The 20,007-nt window shown below is 46.6% G+C and overlaps 29 non-coding genes across 29 annotated transcripts; all 29 read left to right on the forward strand.

Annotated features, from left to right (window-relative positions):
* Positions 1–224: 224 nt before the first annotated feature.
* Positions 225–296, forward strand: TRNAP-UGG (transfer RNA proline (anticodon UGG)). The gene has a single exon. It is a non-coding gene; the product is annotated as a tRNA-Pro (tRNA).
* Positions 297–542: 246 nt separating this feature from the next.
* TRNAP-UGG (transfer RNA proline (anticodon UGG)) lies at positions 543–614 on the forward strand. The gene has a single exon. It is a non-coding gene; the product is annotated as a tRNA-Pro (tRNA).
* Positions 615–1,651: 1,037 nt separating this feature from the next.
* TRNAP-UGG (transfer RNA proline (anticodon UGG)) lies at positions 1,652–1,723 on the forward strand. The gene has a single exon. It is a non-coding gene; the product is annotated as a tRNA-Pro (tRNA).
* A 405-nt stretch (positions 1,724–2,128) lies between these two features.
* Positions 2,129–2,200, forward strand: TRNAL-UAG (transfer RNA leucine (anticodon UAG)). The gene has a single exon. It is a non-coding gene; the product is annotated as a tRNA-Leu (tRNA).
* A 403-nt stretch (positions 2,201–2,603) lies between these two features.
* On the forward strand, positions 2,604–2,675 carry TRNAP-UGG (transfer RNA proline (anticodon UGG)). The gene has a single exon. It is a non-coding gene; the product is annotated as a tRNA-Pro (tRNA).
* Positions 2,676–2,762: 87 nt separating this feature from the next.
* Positions 2,763–2,834, forward strand: TRNAP-UGG (transfer RNA proline (anticodon UGG)). Its single transcript has one exon. It is a non-coding gene; the product is annotated as a tRNA-Pro (tRNA).
* Positions 2,835–3,079: 245 nt separating this feature from the next.
* TRNAP-UGG (transfer RNA proline (anticodon UGG)) lies at positions 3,080–3,151 on the forward strand. The gene has a single exon. It is a non-coding gene; the product is annotated as a tRNA-Pro (tRNA).
* Positions 3,152–3,714: 563 nt separating this feature from the next.
* TRNAP-UGG (transfer RNA proline (anticodon UGG)) lies at positions 3,715–3,786 on the forward strand. The gene has a single exon. It is a non-coding gene; the product is annotated as a tRNA-Pro (tRNA).
* An 87-nt stretch (positions 3,787–3,873) lies between these two features.
* Positions 3,874–3,945, forward strand: TRNAP-UGG (transfer RNA proline (anticodon UGG)). Its single transcript has one exon. It is a non-coding gene; the product is annotated as a tRNA-Pro (tRNA).
* Positions 3,946–5,296: 1,351 nt separating this feature from the next.
* TRNAP-UGG (transfer RNA proline (anticodon UGG)) lies at positions 5,297–5,368 on the forward strand. The gene has a single exon. It is a non-coding gene; the product is annotated as a tRNA-Pro (tRNA).
* An 87-nt stretch (positions 5,369–5,455) lies between these two features.
* On the forward strand, positions 5,456–5,527 carry TRNAS-UGA (transfer RNA serine (anticodon UGA)). Its single transcript has one exon. It is a non-coding gene; the product is annotated as a tRNA-Ser (tRNA).
* Positions 5,528–5,772: 245 nt separating this feature from the next.
* On the forward strand, positions 5,773–5,844 carry TRNAP-UGG (transfer RNA proline (anticodon UGG)). Its single transcript has one exon. It is a non-coding gene; the product is annotated as a tRNA-Pro (tRNA).
* A 1,198-nt stretch (positions 5,845–7,042) lies between these two features.
* TRNAP-UGG (transfer RNA proline (anticodon UGG)) lies at positions 7,043–7,114 on the forward strand. The gene has a single exon. It is a non-coding gene; the product is annotated as a tRNA-Pro (tRNA).
* Positions 7,115–7,516: 402 nt separating this feature from the next.
* Positions 7,517–7,588, forward strand: TRNAP-UGG (transfer RNA proline (anticodon UGG)). The gene has a single exon. It is a non-coding gene; the product is annotated as a tRNA-Pro (tRNA).
* A 1,514-nt stretch (positions 7,589–9,102) lies between these two features.
* Positions 9,103–9,174, forward strand: TRNAP-UGG (transfer RNA proline (anticodon UGG)). The gene has a single exon. It is a non-coding gene; the product is annotated as a tRNA-Pro (tRNA).
* An 85-nt stretch (positions 9,175–9,259) lies between these two features.
* Positions 9,260–9,331, forward strand: TRNAP-UGG (transfer RNA proline (anticodon UGG)). Its single transcript has one exon. It is a non-coding gene; the product is annotated as a tRNA-Pro (tRNA).
* Positions 9,332–10,682: 1,351 nt separating this feature from the next.
* On the forward strand, positions 10,683–10,754 carry TRNAP-UGG (transfer RNA proline (anticodon UGG)). Its single transcript has one exon. It is a non-coding gene; the product is annotated as a tRNA-Pro (tRNA).
* Positions 10,755–10,841: 87 nt separating this feature from the next.
* Positions 10,842–10,913, forward strand: TRNAS-UGA (transfer RNA serine (anticodon UGA)). Its single transcript has one exon. It is a non-coding gene; the product is annotated as a tRNA-Ser (tRNA).
* A 245-nt stretch (positions 10,914–11,158) lies between these two features.
* Positions 11,159–11,230, forward strand: TRNAP-UGG (transfer RNA proline (anticodon UGG)). Its single transcript has one exon. It is a non-coding gene; the product is annotated as a tRNA-Pro (tRNA).
* Positions 11,231–12,427: 1,197 nt separating this feature from the next.
* On the forward strand, positions 12,428–12,499 carry TRNAP-UGG (transfer RNA proline (anticodon UGG)). The gene has a single exon. It is a non-coding gene; the product is annotated as a tRNA-Pro (tRNA).
* Positions 12,500–12,901: 402 nt separating this feature from the next.
* Positions 12,902–12,973, forward strand: TRNAP-UGG (transfer RNA proline (anticodon UGG)). Its single transcript has one exon. It is a non-coding gene; the product is annotated as a tRNA-Pro (tRNA).
* A 1,514-nt stretch (positions 12,974–14,487) lies between these two features.
* Positions 14,488–14,559, forward strand: TRNAP-UGG (transfer RNA proline (anticodon UGG)). The gene has a single exon. It is a non-coding gene; the product is annotated as a tRNA-Pro (tRNA).
* Positions 14,560–14,961: 402 nt separating this feature from the next.
* On the forward strand, positions 14,962–15,033 carry TRNAP-UGG (transfer RNA proline (anticodon UGG)). Its single transcript has one exon. It is a non-coding gene; the product is annotated as a tRNA-Pro (tRNA).
* Positions 15,034–16,230: 1,197 nt separating this feature from the next.
* Positions 16,231–16,302, forward strand: TRNAP-UGG (transfer RNA proline (anticodon UGG)). The gene has a single exon. It is a non-coding gene; the product is annotated as a tRNA-Pro (tRNA).
* A 402-nt stretch (positions 16,303–16,704) lies between these two features.
* TRNAP-UGG (transfer RNA proline (anticodon UGG)) lies at positions 16,705–16,776 on the forward strand. Its single transcript has one exon. It is a non-coding gene; the product is annotated as a tRNA-Pro (tRNA).
* A 1,197-nt stretch (positions 16,777–17,973) lies between these two features.
* Positions 17,974–18,045, forward strand: TRNAP-UGG (transfer RNA proline (anticodon UGG)). Its single transcript has one exon. It is a non-coding gene; the product is annotated as a tRNA-Pro (tRNA).
* A 246-nt stretch (positions 18,046–18,291) lies between these two features.
* On the forward strand, positions 18,292–18,363 carry TRNAP-UGG (transfer RNA proline (anticodon UGG)). The gene has a single exon. It is a non-coding gene; the product is annotated as a tRNA-Pro (tRNA).
* An 87-nt stretch (positions 18,364–18,450) lies between these two features.
* Positions 18,451–18,522, forward strand: TRNAP-UGG (transfer RNA proline (anticodon UGG)). Its single transcript has one exon. It is a non-coding gene; the product is annotated as a tRNA-Pro (tRNA).
* A 1,355-nt stretch (positions 18,523–19,877) lies between these two features.
* On the forward strand, positions 19,878–19,949 carry TRNAP-UGG (transfer RNA proline (anticodon UGG)). Its single transcript has one exon. It is a non-coding gene; the product is annotated as a tRNA-Pro (tRNA).
* Positions 19,950–20,007: the final 58 nt, after the last annotated feature.

Genomic DNA, 20,007 nt, shown 5'->3' on the forward strand with positions numbered 1-20,007 from the left:
GTGACTATTTAAATTCAACAATCTACAGGTTAAGCCTATGAGTTTAGCATGTCTCTGATACGCATGGGCCGTTGGTCTAGGGGTATGATACTCGCTTTGGGTACGAGTGGTCCCCTGTTCAAATCCCGGACGGACCCGAGTTTTTGAAGAAGTAACTTAGTGACTATTTAAATTCAACTATCTACAGTTTAGGCCTATGAGTTGAGCATGTCTCAGATACGCATGGTCCGTTGGTCTAGGGGTATGATACTCGCTTTGGGTGCGAGTGGTCCCGGGTTCAAATCCCGGACGGACCCGAGTTTTTGAAGTTGTAACTTAGTGACTATTTAAATTCAAAAATCTACAGGTTAGTCATATGAGTTTAGAATGTCTCTGATACGCATGGGCCGTTGGTCTAGGGGTATGATACTCGCTTTGGGTACGAGTGGTCCCCTGTTCAAATCCCGGACGGACCCGAGTTTTTGAAGAAGTAATTTAGTGACTATTTAAATTCAACTATCTACAGGTTAGGCCTATGAGTTGAGCATGTCTCAGATACGCATGGTCCGTTGGTCTAGGGGTATGATACTCGCTTTGGGTGCGAGTGGTCCCGGGTTCAAATCCCGGACGGACCCGAGTTTCGGACAAGTAATTTAGTGACTATTTAAATGCAACTAACTACAGGTTAGGCCTATGAGTTGAGCATGTCTCTGAGACGCATGGTCCGTGGGTCTAGGGGTATGATACTCGCTTTGGGTACGAGTGGTCCCCTGTTCAAATCCCGGACGGACCCGAGTTTTTGAAGAAGTAACTTAGTGACTATTTAAAGTCAACTATCTACAGGTTAGGCCTATGAGTTGAGCATGTCTCAGCTACGCATGGTCCGTTGGTCACGGGGTATGATACTAGATTTGGGTGCGAGTGGTCCCGGGTTCAAATGCCAGACGGACCCGAGTATTTCAAGAAGTATTTTAGTTACATTTAAATGCAACTAAATACAGGTTAGGCCTACGAGTTGAGCATGGCTCTGATACGCATGGTCCGTTGGTCTAGGGGTATGATACTCGCTTTGGGAACGAGTGGTCCCCTGTTCAAATCCCGGACGGACCCGAGTTTTTGAAGAAGTAACTTAGTGACTATTTCAATTCAACTATCTACAGGTTAGGCCTATGAGTTGAGCATGTCTCTAACACGCATGGTCCGTTGGTCTAGGGGTATGATACTCGTTTTGGGTGCGAGTGGTCCCAGGTTCAATTCCCGGACGGACCCGACTTTCGAACAAGTAATTTAGTGACTGTTTAAATGCAACTAACTACAGGTTAGGCCTATGAGTTGAGCATGTCTCTGAAACGCATGGTCCGTTGGTCTAGGGGTATGATTTTCGCTTTGGGTGCGAGTGGTCCCGGGTTGAAATCCCGGACATACCCGAGTTTTTGAAGAAGTAACTTAGTGACTATTTCAATTCAACTATCTACAGGTTAGGCCTATGAGTTGAGCATGTCTCTAACACGCATGGTCCGTTGGTCTAGGGGTATGATACTCGTTTTGGGTGCGAGTGGTCCCAGGTTCAAATCCCGGACGGACCCGACTTTCGAACAAGTAACTTAGTGACTATTTAAATTCAACTATCTACAGGTTAGGCCTATGAGTTGAGCATGTCTCATATATGCATGGTCCGTTGGTCTAGGGGTATGATACTCGCTTTGGGTGCGAGTGGTCCCGGGTTCAAATCCCGGACGGACCCGAGTTATTGAAGTTGTAACTTAGTGACTATTTAAATTCAAAAATCTACAGGTTAGTCCTATGAGTTTAGCATGTCTCTGATACGCATGGGCCGTTGGTCTAGGGGTATGATACTCGCTTTGGGTACGAGTGGTGCCCTGTTCAAATCCCGGACGGACCCGAGTTTTTGAAGAAGTATCTTAGTGACTATTTAAATTCAACTATCTACAGGTTAGGCCTATGAGTTGAGCATGTCTCAGATACGCATGGTCCGTTGGTCTAGGTGTATGATACTCGTTTTGGGTGCGAGTGGTCCCGGCTTCAAATCCCGGACGGACCCGAGTTTTTGAAGTTGTAACTTAGTGACTATTTAAATTCAACTAACTACAGGTTAGGCCTATGAGTTGAGCATGTCTCTGATACGCATGGTCCGTTGGTCTAGGGGTATGATACTCGCTTTAGGTGCGAGTGGGCCCGGGTTCAAATCCCGGACGGACCCGAGTTTTTGAAGAAGTAACTTATTGACCATTTAAATTCAACTATCTACAAGTTAGGCCTATGAGTTGAGCATGTCTCTGATACGCATGTTCCGTTGGTCTAGGGGTGTGATACTCGCTTTGGGTGCGAGTAGTCCCGGGTTCAAATCCCGGACGGACCCGAGTTTTTCAAGAAGTATTTTAGTGACATTTAAATGCAACTATCTACAGGTTAGGCCTATGAGTTGAGCATGTCTCTAACACGCATGGTCCGTTGGTCTAGGGGTATGATACTCGTTTTGGGTGCGAGTGGTCCCAGGTTCAAATCCCGGACGGACCCGACTTTCGAACAAGTAACTTAGTGACAATTTAAATTCAACTATCTACAGGTTAGGCCTATGAGTTGAGCATGTCTCAGATACGCATGGTCCGTTGGTCTAGGGGTATGATACTCGTTTTGGGTGCGAGTGGTCCCGGGTTCAAATCCCGGACGGACCCGAGTTTTTGAAGTTGTAACTTAGTGACTATTTAAATTCAACTAACTACAGGTTAGGCCTATGAGTTGAGCATGTCTCTGATACGCATGGTCCGTTGGTCTAGGGGTATGATACTCGCTTTGGGTGCGAGTGGTCCCGGGTTCAAATCCCGGACGGACCCGAGTTTTTGAAGAAGTAACTTATTGACCATTTAAATTCAACTATCTACAAGTTAGGCCTATTAGTTGAGCATGTCTCTGATACGCATGTTCCGTTGGTCTAGGGGTGTGATACTCGCTTTGGGTGCGAGTAGTCCCGGGTTCAAATCCCGGACGGACCCGAGTTTTTCAAGAAGTATTTTAGTGACATTTAAATGCAACTATCTACAGGTTAGGCCTATGAGTTGAGCATGTCTCTAACACGCATGGTCCGTTGGTCTAGGGGTATGATACTCGTTTTGGGTGCGAGTGGTCCCGGGTTCAAATCCCGGACGGACCCGAGTTTTTGAAGTTGTAACTTAGTGACTATTTAAATTCAACTATCTACAGGTTAGGCCTATGAGTTGAGCATGTCTCTGATACGCATGGTCCGTTGGTCACGGGGTATGATACTCGCTTTGGGTGCGAGTGGTCCCGGGTTCAAATCCCGGACGGACCCGAGTTTTTGAAGTTGTAACTTAGTGACTATTTAAATTCAACAATCTACAGGTTAAGATTATGAGTTTAGCATGTCTCAGATACGCATGGTCCGTTGGTCTAGGGGTATGATACTCGCTTTGGGTGCGAGTGGTCCCGAGTTCAAATCCCGGACGGACCCGAGTTATTGAAGTTGTAACTTAGTGACTATTTAAATTCAAAAATCTACAGGTTAGTCCTATGAGTTTAGCATGTCTCTGATACGCATGGGCCGTTGGTCTAGGGGTATGATACTCGCTTTGGGTACGAGTGGTGCCCTGTTCAAATCCCGGACGGACCGAGTTTTTGAAGAAGTATTTTAGTGACTATTTAAATTCAACTATCTACAGGTTAGGCCTATGAGTTGAGCATGTCTCAGATACGCATGGTCCGTTGGTCTAGGGGTATGATACTCGTTTTGGGTGCGAGTGGTCCCGGGTTCAAATCCCGGACGGACCCGAGTTTTTGAAGTTGTAACTTAGTGACTATTTAAATTCAACTAACTACAGGTTAGGCCTATGAGTTGAGCATGTCTCTGATACGCATGGTCCGTTGGTCTAGGGGTATGATACTCGCTTTGGGTGCGAGTGGTCCCGGGTTCAAATCCCGGACGGACCCGAGTTTTTGAAGAAGTAACTTATTGACCATTTAAATTCAACTATCTACAAGTTAGGCCTATGAGTTGAGCATGTCTCTGATACGCATGTTCCGTTGGTCTAGGGGTGTGATACTCGCTTTGGGTGCGAGTAGTCCCGGGTTCAAATCCCGGACGGACCCGAGTTTTTCAAGAAGTATTTTAGTGACATTTAAATGCAACTATCTACAGGTTAGGCCTATGAGTTGAGCATGTCTCTAACACGCATGGTCCGTTGGTCTAGGGGTATGATACTCGTTTTGGGTGCGAGTGGTCCCAGGTTCAAATCCCGGACGGACCCGACTTTCGAACAAGTAACTTAGTGACAATTTAAATTCAACTATCTACAGGTTAGGCCTATGAGTTGAGCAGGTCTCAGATACGCATGGTCCGTTGGTCTAGGGGTATGATACTCGTTTTGGGTGCGAGTGGTCCCGGGTTCAAATCACGGACGGACCCGAGTTTTTGAAGAAGTAACTTAGTGACTATTTAAATACAACTATCTACAGGTTAGGCGTATGAGTTGATCATCTCTGATACGCATGGGCCGTTGGTCTAGGGGTATGATACTCGCTTTGGGTGCGAGTGGTCCCGGGTTCAAATGCCAGACGGACCCGAGTTTTTCAAGAAGTATTTTAGTTACATTTAAATGCAACTAAATACAGGTTAGGCCTACGAGTTGAGCATGGCTCTGATACGCATGGTCCGTTGGTCTAGGGGTATGATACTCGCTTTGGGAACGAGTGGTTCCCTGTTCAAATCTCGGAGGGACCCGAGTTTTTGAAGAAGTAACTTAGTGACTATTTAAATTCAACTATCTACAGGTTAGGCCTATGAGTTGAGCATGTCTCAGCTACGCATGGTCCGTTGGTCACGGGGTATGATACTAGCTTTGGGTGCGAGTGGTCCCGGGTTCAAATGCCAGACGGACCCGAGTTTTTCAAGAAGTATTTTAGTTACATTTAAATGCAACTAAATACAGGTTAGGCCTACGAGTTGAGCATGGCTCTGATACGCATGGTCCGTTGGTCTAGGGGTATGATACTCGCTTTGGGAACGAGTGGTTCCCTGTTCAATCCCGGACGGACCCGAGTTTTTGAAGAAGTAACTTAGTGACTATTTCAATTCAACTATCTACAGGTTAGGCCTATGAGTTGAGCATGTCTCTAACGCGCATGGTCCGTTGGTCTAGGGGTATGATACTCGTTTTGGGTGCGAGTGGTCCCAGGTTCAAATCCCGGACGGACCCGACTTTCGAACAAGTAACTTAGTGACTATTTAAATTCAACTATCTACAGGTTAGGCCTATGAGTTGAGCATGTCTCAGATACGCATGGTCCGTTGGTCTAGGGGTATGATACTCGTTTTGGGTGCGAGTGGTCCCGGGTTCAAATCCCGGACGGACCCGAGTTTTTGAAGTTGTAACTTAGTGACTATTTAAATTCAACTAACTACAGGTTAGGCCTATGAGTTGAGCATGTCTCTGATACGCATGGTCCGTTGGTCTAGGGGTACGATACTCGCTTTGAGTGCGAGTGGTCCCGGGTTCAAATCCCGGACGGACCCGAGTTTTTGAAGAAGTAACTTATTGACCATTTTAATTCAACTATCTACAAGTTAGGCCTATGAGTTGAGCATGTCTCTGATACGCATGTTCCGTTGGTCTAGGGGTGTGATACTCGCTTAGGGTGCGAGTAGTCCCGGGTTCAAATCCCGGACGGACCCGAGTTTTTCAAGAAGTATTTTAGTGACATTTAAATGCAACTATCTACAGGTTAGGCCTATGAGTTGAGCATGTCTCTAACACGCATGGTCCGTTGGTCTAGGGGTATGATACTCGTTTTGGGTGCGAGTGGTCCCGGGTTCAAATCCCGGACGGACCCGACTTTCGAACAAGTAATTTAGTGACTGTTTAAATGCAACTAACTACAGGTTAGGCCTATGAGTTGAGCATGTCTCTGAAACGCATGGTCCGTTGGTCTAGGGGTATGATACTCGCTTTGGGCACGAGTGGTCCCCTGTTCAAATCCCGGACGAACCCGAGTTTTTGAAGATGTAACTTAGTGACTATTTAAATTCAACTATCTACAGGTTAGGCCTATGAGTTAAGCATGTCTCTGATACGCATGGGCCGTTGGTCTAGGGGTATGATACTCGCTTTGGGTGCGAGTGGTCCCCTGTTCAAATCCCGGACGGACCCGAGTTTTTGAAGAAGTAACTTAGTGACTATTTAAATTCAACTATCTACAGGTTAGGCCTATGAGTTGAGCATGTGTCAGCTACGCATGGTCCGTTGGTCACGGGGTATGATACTAGCTTTGGGTGCGAGTGGTCCCGGGTTCAAATGCCAGACGGACCCGAGTTTTTCAAGAAGTATTTTAGTTACATTTAAATGCATCTAAATACAGGTTAGGCCAACAAGTTGAGCATGGCTCTGATACGCATGGTCCGTTGGTCTAGGGGTATGATACTCGCTTTTGGGAACGAGTGGTCCCCTGTTCAAATCCCGGACGGACACGAGTTTTTGAAGAAGTAACTTAGTGACTATTTCAATTCAACTATCTACAGGTTAGGCCTATGAGTTGAGCATGTCTCTAACACGCATGGTCCGTTGGTCTAGGGGTATGATACTCGTTTTGGGTGCGAGTGGTCCCAGGTTCAAATCCCGGACGGACCCGACTTTCGAACAAGTAATTTAGTGACTGTTTAAATGCAACTAACTACAGGTTAGGCCTATGAGTTGAGCATGTCTCTGAAACGCATGGTCCGTTGGTCTAGGGGTATGATTCTCGCTTTGGGTGCGAGTGGTCCCGGGTTGAAATCCCGGACAGACCCGAGTTTTTGAAGAAGAAACTTAGTGACTATTTAAATTCAACTATCTACAGGTTAGGCCTATGAGTTGAGCATGTCTCAGATACGCATGGGCCGTTGGTCTAGGGGTATGATACTCGTTTTGGGTGCGAGTGGTCCCGGGTTCAAATCCCGGACGGACCCGAGTTTTTGAAGTTGTAACGTAGTGACTATTTAAATTCAACTAACTACAGGTTAGGCCTATGAGTTGAGCATGTCTCTGATACGCATGGTCCGTTGGTCTAGGGGTATGATACTCGCTTTGGGTGCGAGTGGTCCCGGGTTCAAATCCCGGACGGACCCGAGTTTTTGAAGAAGTAACTTAGTGACTATTTAAATACAACTATCTACAGGTTAGGCGTATGAGTTGATCATCTCTGATACGCATGGGCCGTTGGTCTAGGGGTATGATACTCGCTTTGGGTGCGAGTGGTCCCGGGTTCAAATACCGGACGGACCCGAGTTTTTGAAGAAGTAACTTATTGACCATTAAAATTCAACTATCTACAAGTTAGGCCTATGAGTTGAGCATGTCTCTGATACGCATGTTCCGTTGGTCTAGGGGTGTGATACTCGCTTAGGGTGCGAGTAGTCCCGGGTTCAAATCCCGGACGGACCCGAGTTTTTCAAGAAGTATTTTAGTGACATTTAAATGCAACTATCTACAGGTTAGGCCTATGAGTTGAGCATGTCTCTAACACGCATGGTCCGTTGGTCTAGGGGTATGATACTCGTTTTGGGTGCGAGTGGTCCCGGGTTCAAATCCCGGACGGACCCGACTTTCGAACAAGTAATTTAGTGACTGTTTAAATGCAACTAACTACAGGTTAGGCCTATGAGTTGAGCATGTCTCTGAAACGCATGGTCCGTTTTTCTAGGGGTATGATACTCGCTTTGGGCACGAGTGGTCCCCTGTTCAAATCCCGGACGAACCCGAGTTTTTGAAGATGTAACTTAGTGACTATTTAAATTCAACTATCTACAGGTTAGGCCTATGAGTTAAGCATGTCTCTGATACGCATGGGCCGTTGGTCTAGGGGTATGATACTCGCTTTGGGTGCGAGTGGTCCCCTGTTCAAATCCCGGACGGACCCGAGTTTTTGAAGAAGTAACTTAGTGACTATTTAAATTCAACTATCTACAGGTTAGGCCTATGAGTTGAGCATGTGTCAGCTACGCATGGTCCGTTGGTCACGGGGTATGATACTAGCTTTGGGTGCGAGTGGTCCCGGGTTCAAATGCCAGACGGACCCGAGTTTTTCAAGAAGTATTTTAGTTACATTTAAATGCATCTAAATACAGGTTAGGCCTACAAGTTGAGCATGGCTCTGATACGCATGGTCCGTTGGTCTAGGGGTATGATACTCGCTTTGGGAACGAGTGGTCCCCTGTTCAAATCCCGGACGGACACGAGTTTTTGAAGAAGTAACTTAGTGACTATTTCAATTCAACTATCTACAGGTTAGGCCTATGAGTTGAGCATGTCTCTAACACGCATGGTCCGTTGGTCTAGGGGTATGATACTCGTTTTGGGTGCGAGTGGTCCCAGGTTCAAATCCCGGACGGACCCGACTTTCGAACAAGTAATTTAGTGACTGTTTAAATGCAACTAACTACAGGTTAGGCCTATGAGTTGAGCATGTCTCTGAAACGCATGGTCCGTTGGTCTAGGGGTATGATTCTCGCTTTGGGTGCGAGTGGTCCCGGGTTGAAATCCCGGACAGACCCGAGTTTTTGAAGAAGAAACTTAGTGACTATTTAAATTCAACTATCTACAGGTTAGGCCTATGAGTTGAGCATGTCTCTAACACGCATGGTCCGTTGGTCTAGGGGTATGATACTCGTTTTGGGTGCGAGTGGTCCCAGGTTCAAATCCCGGACGGACCCGACTTTCGAACAAGTAATTTAGTGACTGTTTAAATGCAACTAACTACAGGTTAGGCCTATGAGTTGAGCATGTCTCTGAAACGCATGGTCCGTTGGTCTAGGGGTATGATTCTCGCTTTGGGTGCGAGTGGTCCCGGGTTGAAATCCCGGACAGACCCGAGTTTTTGAAGAAGAAACTTAGTGACTATTTAAATTCAACTATCTACAGGTTAGGCCTATGAGTTGAGCATGTCTCAGATACGCATGGGCCGTTGGTCTAGGGGTATGATACTCGTTTTGGGTGCGAGTGGTCCCGGGTTCAAATCCCGGACGGACCCGAGTTTTTGAAGTTGTAACGTAGTGACTATTTAAATTCAACTAACTACAGGTTAGGCCTATGAGTTGAGCATGTCTCTGATACGCATGGTCCGTTGGTCTAGGGGTATGATACTCGCTTTGGGTGCGAGTGGTCCCGGGTTCAAATCCCGGACGGACCCGAGTTTTTGAAGAAGTAACTTAGTGACTATTTAAATACAACTATCTACAGGTTAGGCGTATGAGTTGATCATCTCTGATACGCATGGGCCGTTGGTCTAGGGGTATGATACTCGCTTTGGGTGCGAGTGGTCCCGGGTTCAAATCCCGGACGGACCCGAGTTTTTGAAGAAGTAACTTATTGACCATTTAAATTCAACTATCTACAAGTTAGGCCTATGAGTTGAGCATGTCTCTGATACGCATGTTCCGTTGGTCTAGGGGTGTGATACTCGCTTTGGGTGCGAGTAGTCCCGGGTTCAAATCCCGGACGGACCCGAGTTTTTCAAGAAGTATTTTAGTGACATTTAAATGCAACTATCTACAGGTTAGGCCTATGAGTTGAGCATGTCTCTAACACGCATGGTCCGTTGGTCTAGGGGTATGATACTCGTTTTGGGTGCGAGTGGTCCCAGGTTCAAATCCCGGACGGACCCGACTTTCGAACAAGTAACTTAGTGACAATTTAAATTCAACTATCTACAGGTTAGGCCTATGAGTTGAGCAGGTCTCAGATACGCATGGTCCGTTGGTCTAGGGGTATGATACTCGTTTTGGGTGCGAGTGGTCCCGGGTTCAAATCACGGACGGACCCGAGTTTTTGAAGAAGTAACTTAGTGACTATTTAAATACAACTATCTACAGGTTAGGCGTATGAGTTGATCATCTCTGATACGCATGGGCCGTTGGTCTAGGGGTATGATACTCGCTTTGGGTGCGAGTGGTCCCGGGTTCAAATGCCAGACGGACCCGAGTTTTTCAAGAAGTATTTTAGTTACATTTAAATGCAACTAAATACAGGTTAGGCCTACGAGTTGAGCATGGCTCTGATACGCATGGTCCGTTGGTCTAGGGGTATGATACTCGCTTTGGGAACGAGTGGTTCCCTGTTCAAATCTCGGAGGGACCCGAGTTTTTGAAGAAGTAACTTAGTGACTATTTAAATTCAACTATCTACAGGTTAGGCCTATGAGTTGAGCATGTCTCAGCTACGCATGGTCCGTTGGTCACGGGGTATGATACTAGCTTTGGGTGCGAGTGGTCCCGGGTTCAAATGCCAGACGGACCCGAGTTTTTCAAGAAGTATTTTAGTTACATTTAAATGCAACTAAATACAGGTTAGGCCTACGAGTTGAGCATGGCTCTGATACGCATGGTCCGTTGGTCTAGGGGTATGATACTCGCTTTGGGAACGAGTGGTTCCCTGTTCAATCCCGGACGGACCCGAGTTTTTGAAGAAGTAACTTAGTGACTATTTCAATTCAACTATCTACAGGTTAGGCCTATGAGTTGAGCATGTCTCTAACGCGCATGGTCCGTTGGTCTAGGGGTATGATACTCGTTTTGGGTGCGAGTGGTCCCAGGTTCAAATCCCGGACGGACCCGACTTTCGAACAAGTAACTTAGTGACTATTTAAATTCAACTATCTACAGGTTAGGCCTATGAGTTGAGCATGTCTCAGATACGCATGGTCCGTTGGTCTAGGGGTATGATACTCGTTTTGGGTGCGAGTGGTCCCGGGTTCAAATCCCGGACGGACCCGAGTTTTTGAAGTTGTAACTTAGTGACTATTTAAATTCAACTAACTACAGGTTAGGCCTATGAGTTGAGCATGTCTCTGATACGCATGGTCCGTTGGTCTAGGGGTACGATACTCGCTTTGAGTGCGAGTGGTCCCGGGTTCAAATCCCGGACGGACCCGAGTTTTTGAAGAAGTAACTTATTGACCATTTTAATTCAACTATCTACAAGTTAGGCCTATGAGTTGAGCATGTCTCTGATACGCATGTTCCGTTGGTCTAGGGGTGTGATACTCGCTTAGGGTGCGAGTAGTCCCGGGTTCAAATCCCGGACGGACCCGAGTTTTTCAAGAAGTATTTTAGTGACATTTAAATGCAACTATCTACAGGTTAGGCCTATGAGTTGAGCATGTCTCTAACACGCATGGTCCGTTGGTCTAGGGGTATGATACTCGTTTTGGGTGCGAGTGGTCCCGGGTTCAAATCCCGGACGGACCCGACTTTCGAACAAGTAATTTAGTGACTGTTTAAATGCAACTAACTACAGGTTAGGCCTATGAGTTGAGCATGTCTCTGAAACGCATGGTCCGTTGGTCTAGGGGTATGATACTCGCTTTGGGCACGAGTGGTCCCCTGTTCAAATCCCGGACGAACCCGAGTTTTTGAAGATGTAACTTAGTGACTATTTAAATTCAACTATCTACAGGTTAGGCCTATGAGTTAAGCATGTCTCTGATACGCATGGGCCGTTGGTCTAGGGGTATGATACTCGCTTTGGGTGCGAGTGGTCCCCTGTTCAAATCCCGGACGGACCCGAGTTTTTGAAGAAGTAACTTAGTGACTATTTAAATTCAACTATCTACAGGTTAGGCCTATGAGTTGAGCATGTGTCAGCTACGCATGGTCCGTTGGTCACGGGGTATGATACTAGCTTTGGGTGCGAGTGGTCCCGGGTTCAAATGCCAGACGGACCCGAGTTTTTCAAGAAGTATTTTAGTTACATTTAAATGCATCTAAATACAGGTTAGGCCAACAAGTTGAGCATGGCTCTGATACGCATGGTCCGTTGGTCTAGGGGTATGATACTCGCTTTGGGAACGAGTGGTCCCCTGTTCAAATCCCGGACGGACACGAGTTTTTGAAGAAGTAACTTAGTGACTATTTCAATTCAACTATCTACAGGTTAGGCCTATGAGTTGAGCATGTCTCTAACACGCATGGTCCGTTGGTCTAGGGGTATGATACTCGTTTTGGGTGCGAGTGGTCCCAGGTTCAAATCCCGGACGGACCCGACTTTCGAACAAGTAATTTAGTGACTGTTTAAATGCAACTAACTACAGGTTAGGCCTATGAGTTGAGCATGTCTCTGAAACGCATGGTCCGTTGGTCTAGGGGTATGATTCTCGCTTTGGGTGCGAGTGGTCCCGGGTTGAAATCCCGGACAGACCCGAGTTTTTGAAGAAGAAACTTAGTGACTATTTAAATTCAACTATCTACAGGTTAGGCCTATGAGTTGAGCATGTCTCAGATACGCATGGGCCGTTGGTCTAGGGGTATGATACTCGTTTTGGGTGCGAGTGGTCCCGGGTTCAAATCCCGGACGGACCCGAGTTTTTGAAGTTGTAACGTAGTGACTATTTAAATTCAACTAACTACAGGTTAGGCCTATGAGTTGAGCATGTCTCTGATACGCATGGTCCGTTGGTCTAGGGGTATGATACTCGCTTTGGGTGCGAGTGGTCCCGGGTTCAAATCCCGGACGGACCCGAGTTTTTGAAGAAGTAACTTAGTGACTATTTAAATACAACTATCTACAGGTTAGGCGTATGAGTTGATCATCTCTGATACGCATGGGCCGTTGGTCTAGGGGTATGATACTCGCTTTGGGTGCGAGTGGTCCCGGGTTCAAATACCGGACGGACCCGAGTTTTTGAAGAAGTAACTTATTGACCATTAAAATTCAACTATCTACAAGTTAGGCCTATGAGTTGAGCATGTCTCTGATACGCATGTTCCGTTGGTCTAGGGGTGTGATACTCGCTTAGGGTGCGAGTAGTCCCGGGTTCAAATCCCGGACGGACCCGAGTTTTTCAAGAAGTATTTTAGTGACATTTAAATGCAACTATCTACAGGTTAGGCCTATGAGTTGAGCATGTCTCTAACACGCATGGTCCGTTGGTCTAGGGGTATGATACTCGTTTTGGGTGCGAGTGGTCCCGGGTTCAAATCCCGGACGGACCCGACTTTCGAACAAGTAATTTAGTGACTGTTTAAATGCAACTAACTACAGGTTAGGCCTATGAGTTGAGCATGTCTCTGAAACGCATGGTCCGTTGGTCTAGGGGTATGATACTCGCTTTGGGCACGAGTGGTCCCCTGTTCAAATCCCGGACGAACCCGAGTTTTTGAAGATGTAACTTAGTGACTATTTAAATTCAACTATCTACAGGTTAGGCCTATGAGTTAAGCATGTCTCTGATACGCATGGGCCGTTGGTCTAGGGGTATGATACTCGCTTTGGGTGCGAGTGGTCCCCTGTTCAAATCCCGGACGGACCCGAGTTTTTGAAGAAGTAACTTAGTGACTATTTAAATTCAACTATCTACAGGTTAGGCCTATGAGTTGAGCATGTGTCAGCTACGCATGGTCCGTTGGTCACGGGGTATGATACTAGCTTTGGGTGCGAGTGGTCCCGGGTTCAAATGCCAGACGGACCCGAGTTTTTCAAGAAGTATTTTAGTTACATTTAAATGCATCTAAATACAGGTTAGGCCTACAAGTTGAGCATGGCTCTGATACGCATGGTCCGTTGGTCTAGGGGTATGATACTCGCTTTGGGAACGAGTGGTCCCCTGTTCAAATCCCGGACGGACACGAGTTTTTGAAGAAGTAACTTAGTGACTATTTCAATTCAACTATCTACAGGTTAGGCCTATGAGTTGAGCATGTCTCTAACACGCATGGTCCGTTGGTCTAGGGGTATGATACTCGTTTTGGGTGCGAGTGGTCCCAGGTTCAAATCCCGGACGGACCCGACTTTCGAACAAGTAATTTAGTGACTGTTTAAATGCAACTAACTACAGGTTAGGCCTATGAGTTGAGCATGTCTCTGAAACGCATGGTCCGTTGGTCTAGGGGTATGATTCTCGCTTTGGGTGCGAGTGGTCCCGGGTTGAAATCCCGGACAGACCCGAGTTTTTGAAGAAGAAACTTAGTGACTATTTAAATTCAACTATCTACAGGTTAGGCCTATGAGTTGAGCATGTCTCTAACACGCATGGTCCGTTGGTCTAGGGGTATGATACTCGTTTTGGGTGCGAGTGGTCCCAGGTTCAAATCCCGGACGGACCCGACTTTCGAACAAGTAATTTAGTGACTGTTTAAATGCAACTAACTACAGGTTAGGCCTATGAGTTGAGCATGTCTCTGAAACGCATGGTCCGTTGGTCTAGGGGTATGATTCTCGCTTTGGGTGCGAGTGGTCCCGGGTTGAAATCCCGGACAGACCCGAGTTTTTGAAGAAGAAACTTAGTGACTATTTAAATTCAACTATCTACAGGTTAGGCCTATGAGTTGAGCATGTCTCAGATACGCATGGGCCGTTGGTCTAGGGGTATGATACTCGTTTTGGGTGCGAGTGGTCCCGGGTTCAAATCCCGGACGGACCCGAGTTTTTGAAGTTGTAACGTAGTGACTATTTAAATTCAACTAACTACAGGTTAGGCCTATGAGTTGAGCATGTCTCTGATACGCATGGTCCGTTGGTCTAGGGGTATGATACTCGCTTTGGGTGCGAGTGGTCCCGGGTTCAAATCCCGGACGGACCCGAGTTTTTGAAGAAGTAACTTAGTGACTATTTAAATACAACTATCTACAGGTTAGGCGTATGAGTTGATCATCTCTGATACGCATGGGCCGTTGGTCTAGGGGTATGATACTCGCTTTGGGTGCGAGTGGTCCCGGGTTCAAATACCGGACGGACCCGAGTTTTTGAAGAAGTAACTTATTGACCATTAAAATTCAACTATCTACAAGTTAGGCCTATGAGTTGAGCATGTCTCTGATACGCATGTTCCGTTGGTCTAGGGGTGTGATACTCGCTTAGGGTGCGAGTAGTCCCGGGTTCAAATCCCGGACGGACCCGAGTTTTTCAAGAAGTATTTTAGTGACATTTAAATGCAACTATCTACAGGTTAGGCCTATGAGTTGAGCATGTCTCTAACACGCATGGTCCGTTGGTCTAGGGGTATGATACTCGTTTTGGGTGCGAGTGGTCCCGGGTTCAAATCCCGGACGGACCCGACTTTCGAACAAGTAATTTAGTGACTGTTTAAATGCAACTAACTACAGGTTAGGCCTATGAGTTGAGCATGTCTCTGAAACGCATGGTCCGTTGGTCTAGGGGTATGATACTCGCTTTGGGCACGAGTGGTCCCCTGTTCAAATCCCGGACGAACCCGAGTTTTTGAAGATGTAACTTAGTGACTATTTAAATTCAACTATCTACAGGTTAGGCCTATGAGTTAAGCATGTCTCTGATACGCATGGGCCGTTGGTCTAGGGGTATGATACTCGCTTTGGGTGCGAGTGGTCCCCTGTTCAAATCCCGGACGGACCCGAGTTTTTGAAGAAGTAACTTAGTGACTATTTAAATTCAACTATCTACAGGTTAGGCCTATGAGTTGAGCATGTGTCAGCTACGCATGGTCCGTTGGTCACGGGGTATGATACTAGCTTTGGGTGCGAGTGGTCCCGGGTTCAAATGCCAGACGGACCCGAGTTTTTCAAGAAGTATTTTAGTTACATTTAAATGCATCTAAATACAGGTTAGGCCTACAAGTTGAGCATGGCTCTGATACGCATGGTCCGTTGGTCTAGGGGTATGATACTCGCTTTGGGAACGAGTGGTCCCCTGTTCAAATCCCGGACGGACACGAGTTTTTGAAGAAGTAACTTAGTGACTATTTCAATTCAACTATCTACAGGTTAGGCCTATGAGTTGAGCATGTCTCTAACACGCATGGTCCGTTGGTCTAGGGGTATGATACTCGTTTTGGGTGCGAGTGGTCCCAGGTTCAAATCCCGGACGGACCCGACTTTCGAACAAGTAATTTAGTGACTGTTTAAATGCAACTAACTACAGGTTAGGCCTATGAGTTGAGCATGTCTCTGAAACGCATGGTCCGTTGGTCTAGGGGTATGATTCTCGCTTTGGGTGCGAGTGGTCCCGGGTTGAAATCCCGGACAGACCCGAGTTTTTGAAGAAGAAACTTAGTGACTATTTAAATTCAACTATCTACAGGTTAGGCCTATGAGTTGAGCATGTCTCAGATACGCATGGGCCGTTGGTCTAGGGGTATGATACTCGTTTTGGGTGCGAGTGGTCCCGGGTTCAAATCCCGGACGGACCCGAGTTTTTGAAGTTGTAACGTAGTGACTATTTAAATTCAACTAACTACAGGTTAGGCCTATGAGTTGAGCATGTCTCTGATACGCATGGTCCGTTGGTCTAGGGGTATGATACTCGCTTTGGGTGCGAGTGGTCCCGGGTTCAAATCCCGGACGGACCCGAGTTTTTGAAGAAGTAACTTAGTGACTATTTAAATACAACTATCTACAGGTTAGGCGTATGAGTTGATCATCTCTGATACGCATGGGCCGTTGGTCTAGGGGTTTGATACTCGCTTTGGGTGCGAGTGGTCCCGGGTTCAAATACCGGACGGACCCGAGTTTTTGAAGAAGTAACTTATTGACCATTTAAATTCAACTATCTACAAGTTAGGCCTATGAGTTGAGCATGTCTCTGATACGCATGTTCCGTTGGTCTAGGGGTGTGATACTCGCTTAGGGTGCGAGTAGTCCCGGGTTCAAATCCCGGACGGACCCGAGTTTTTCAAGAAGTATTTTAGTGACATTTAAATGCAACTATCTACAGGTTAGGCCTATGAGTTGAGCATGTCTCTAACACGCATGGTCCGTTGGTCTAGGGGTATGATACTCGTTTTGGGTGCGAGTGGTCCCGGGTTCAAATCCCGGACGGACCCGACTTTCGAACAAGTAATTTAGTGACTGTTTAAATGCAACTAACTACAGGTTAGGCCTATGAGTTGAGCATGTCTCTGAAACGCATGGTCCGTTGGTCTAGGGGTATGATACTCGCTTTGGGCACGAGTGGTCCCCTGTTCAAATCCCGTACGAACCCGAGTTTTTGAAGATGTAACTTAGTGACTATTTAAATTCAACTATCTACAGGTTAGGCCTATGAGTTGAGCATGTCTCAGCTACGCATGGTCCGTTGGTCACGGGGTATGATACTAGCTTTGGGTGCGAGTGGTCCCGGGTTCAAATGCCAGACGGACCCGAGTTTTTGAAGAAGTAACTTATTGACCATTTAAATTCAACTATCTACAGGTTAGGCCTATGAGTTGAGCATGTCTCAGCTACGCATGGTCCGTTGGTCACGGGGTATGATACTAGCTTTGGGTGCGAGTGGTCCCGGGTTCAAATGCCAGACGGACCCGAGTTTTTCAAGAAGTATTTTAGTTACATTTAAATGCAACTAAATACAGGTTAGGCCTACGAGTTGAGCATGGCTCTGATACGCATGGTCCGTTGGTCTAGGGGTATGATACTCGCTTTGGGAACGAGTGGTCCCCTATTCAAATCCCGGACGGACCCGAGTTTTTGAAGAAGTAACTTAGTGACTATTTCAATTCAACTATCTACAGGTTAGGCCTATGAGTTGAGCATGTCTCTAACACGCATGGTCCGTTGGTCTAGGGGTATGATACTCGTTTTGGGTGCGAGTGGTCCCAGGTTCAAATCCCGGACGGACCCGACTTTCGAACAAGTAATTTAGTGACTGTTTAAATGCAACTAACTACAGGTTAGGCCTATGAGTTGAGCATGTCTCTGAAACGCATGGTCCGTTGGTCTAGGGGTATGATTCTCGCTTTGGGTGCGAGTGGTCCCGGGTTGAAATCCCGGACAGACCCAGGTTTTTGAAGATGTAAATTAGTGACTATTTAAATTCAACTATCTACAGGTTAGGCCTATGAGTTGAGCATGTCTCTGATACGCATGGTCCGTTGGTCACGGGGTATGATACTCGCTTTGGGTGCGAGTGGTCCCGGGTTCAAATCCCGGACGGACCCGAGTTTTTGAAGTTGTAACTTAGTGACTATTTAAATTCAACAATCTAGAGGTTAGGCCTATGAGTTTAGCATGTCTCTGATACGCATGGGCCGTTGGTCTAGGGGTATGATACTCGCTTTGGGTGCGAGTGGTCCCGGGTTCAAATCCCGGACGGACCCGAGTTTTTGAAGTTGTAACTTAGTGACTATTTAAATTCAAAAATCTACAGGTTAGTCCTATGAGTTTAGCATGTCTCTGATACGCATGGGCCGTTGGTCTAGGGGTATGATACTCGCTTTGGGTACGAGTGGTGCCCTGTTCAAATCCCGGACGGACCCGAGTTTTTGAAGAAGAAACTTAGTGACTATTTAAATTCAACTATCTACAGGTTAGGCCTATGAGTTGAGCATGTCTCAGATACGCATGGTCCGTTGGTCTAGGGGTATGATACTCGTTTTGGGTGCGAGTGGTCCCGGGTTCAAATCCCGGACGGACCCGAGTTTTTGAAGTTGTAACTTAGTGACTATTTAAATTCAACTAACTACAGGTTAGGCCTATGAGTTGAGCATGTCTCTGATACGCATGGTCCGTTGGTCTAGGGGTATGATACTCGCTTTGGGTGCGAGTGGTCCCGGGTTCAAATCCCGGACGGACCAGAGTTTTTGAAGAAGTAACTTAGTGACTATTTAAATACAACTATCTACAGGTTAGCCGTATGAGTTGATCATCTCTAATACGCATGGGCCGTTGGTCTAGGGGTATGATACTCGCTTTGGGTACGAGTGGTCCCCTGTTCAAATCCCGGACGGACGCGATTTTTTGAAGAAGTAACTTAGTGACTATTTAAATTCAACTATCTACAGGTTAGGCCTATGAGTTAAGCATGGCTCTGATACGCATGGTCCGTTGGTCTAGGGGTATGATACTCGCTTTGGGAACGAGTGGTCCCCTGTTCAAATCCCGGACGGACCCGAGTTTTTGAAGAAGTAACTTAGTGACTATTTCAATTCAACTATCTACAGGTTAGGCCTATGAGTTGAGCATGTCTCTAACACGCATGGTCCGTTGGTCTAGGGGTATGATACTCGTTTTGGGTGCGAGTGGTCCCAGGTTCAAATCCCGGACGGACCCGACTTTCGAACAAGTAATTTAGTGACTGTTTAAATGCAACTAACTACAGGTTAGGCCTATGAGTTGAGCATGTCTCTGAAACGCATGGTCCGTTGGTCTAGGGGTATGATTCTCGCTTTGGGTGCGAGTGGGCCCGGGTTGAAATCCCGGACAGACCCGAGTTTTTGAAGATGTAAATTAGTGACTATTTAAATTCAACTATCTACATGTTAGGCCTATGAGTTGAGCATGTCTCTGATACGCATGGTCCGTTGGTCACGGGGTATGATACTCGCTTTGGGTGCGAGTGGTCCCGGGTTCAAATCCCGGACGGACCCGAGTTTTTGAAGTTGTAACTTAGTGACTATTTAAATTCAACAATCTACAGGTTAGGCCTATGAGTTGAGCATGTCTCTAACACGCATGGTCCGTTGGTCTAGGGGTATGATACTCGTTTTGGGTGCGAGTGGTCCCAGGTTCAAATCCCGGACGGACCCGACTTTCGAACAAGTAATTTAGTGACTGTTTAAATGCAACTAACTACAGGTTAGGCCTATGAGTTGAGCATGTCTCTGAAACGCATGGTCCGTTGGTCTAGGGGTATGATTCTCGCTTTGGGTGCGAGTGGTCCCGGGTTGAAATCCCGGACAGACCCGAGTTTTTGAAGAAGAAACTTAGTGACTATTTAAATTCAACTATCTACAGGTTAGGCCTATGAGTTGAGCATGTCTCAGATACGCATGGGCCGTTGGTCTAGGGGTATGATACTCGTTTTGGGTGCGAGTGGTCCCGGGTTCAAATCCCGGACGGACCCGAGTTTTTGAAGTTGTAACGTAGTGACTATTTAAATTCAACTAACTACAGGTTAGGCCTATGAGTTGAGCATGTCTCTGATACGCATGGTCCGTTGGTCTAGGGGTATGATACTCGCTTTGGGTGCGAGTGGTCCCGGGTTCAAATCCCGGACGGACCCGAGTTTTTGAAGAAGTAACTTAGTGACTATTTAAATACAACTATCTACAGGTTAGGCC

This window comes from Phalangium opilio, unplaced genomic scaffold, assembly GCF_054372755.1.
Source record: "Phalangium opilio isolate 3A_F unplaced genomic scaffold, DU_Popi_V2 ptg000523l_1, whole genome shotgun sequence".
In the NCBI taxonomy this organism is placed as follows: Eukaryota; Metazoa; Arthropoda; class Arachnida; order Opiliones; family Phalangiidae; genus Phalangium; species Phalangium opilio.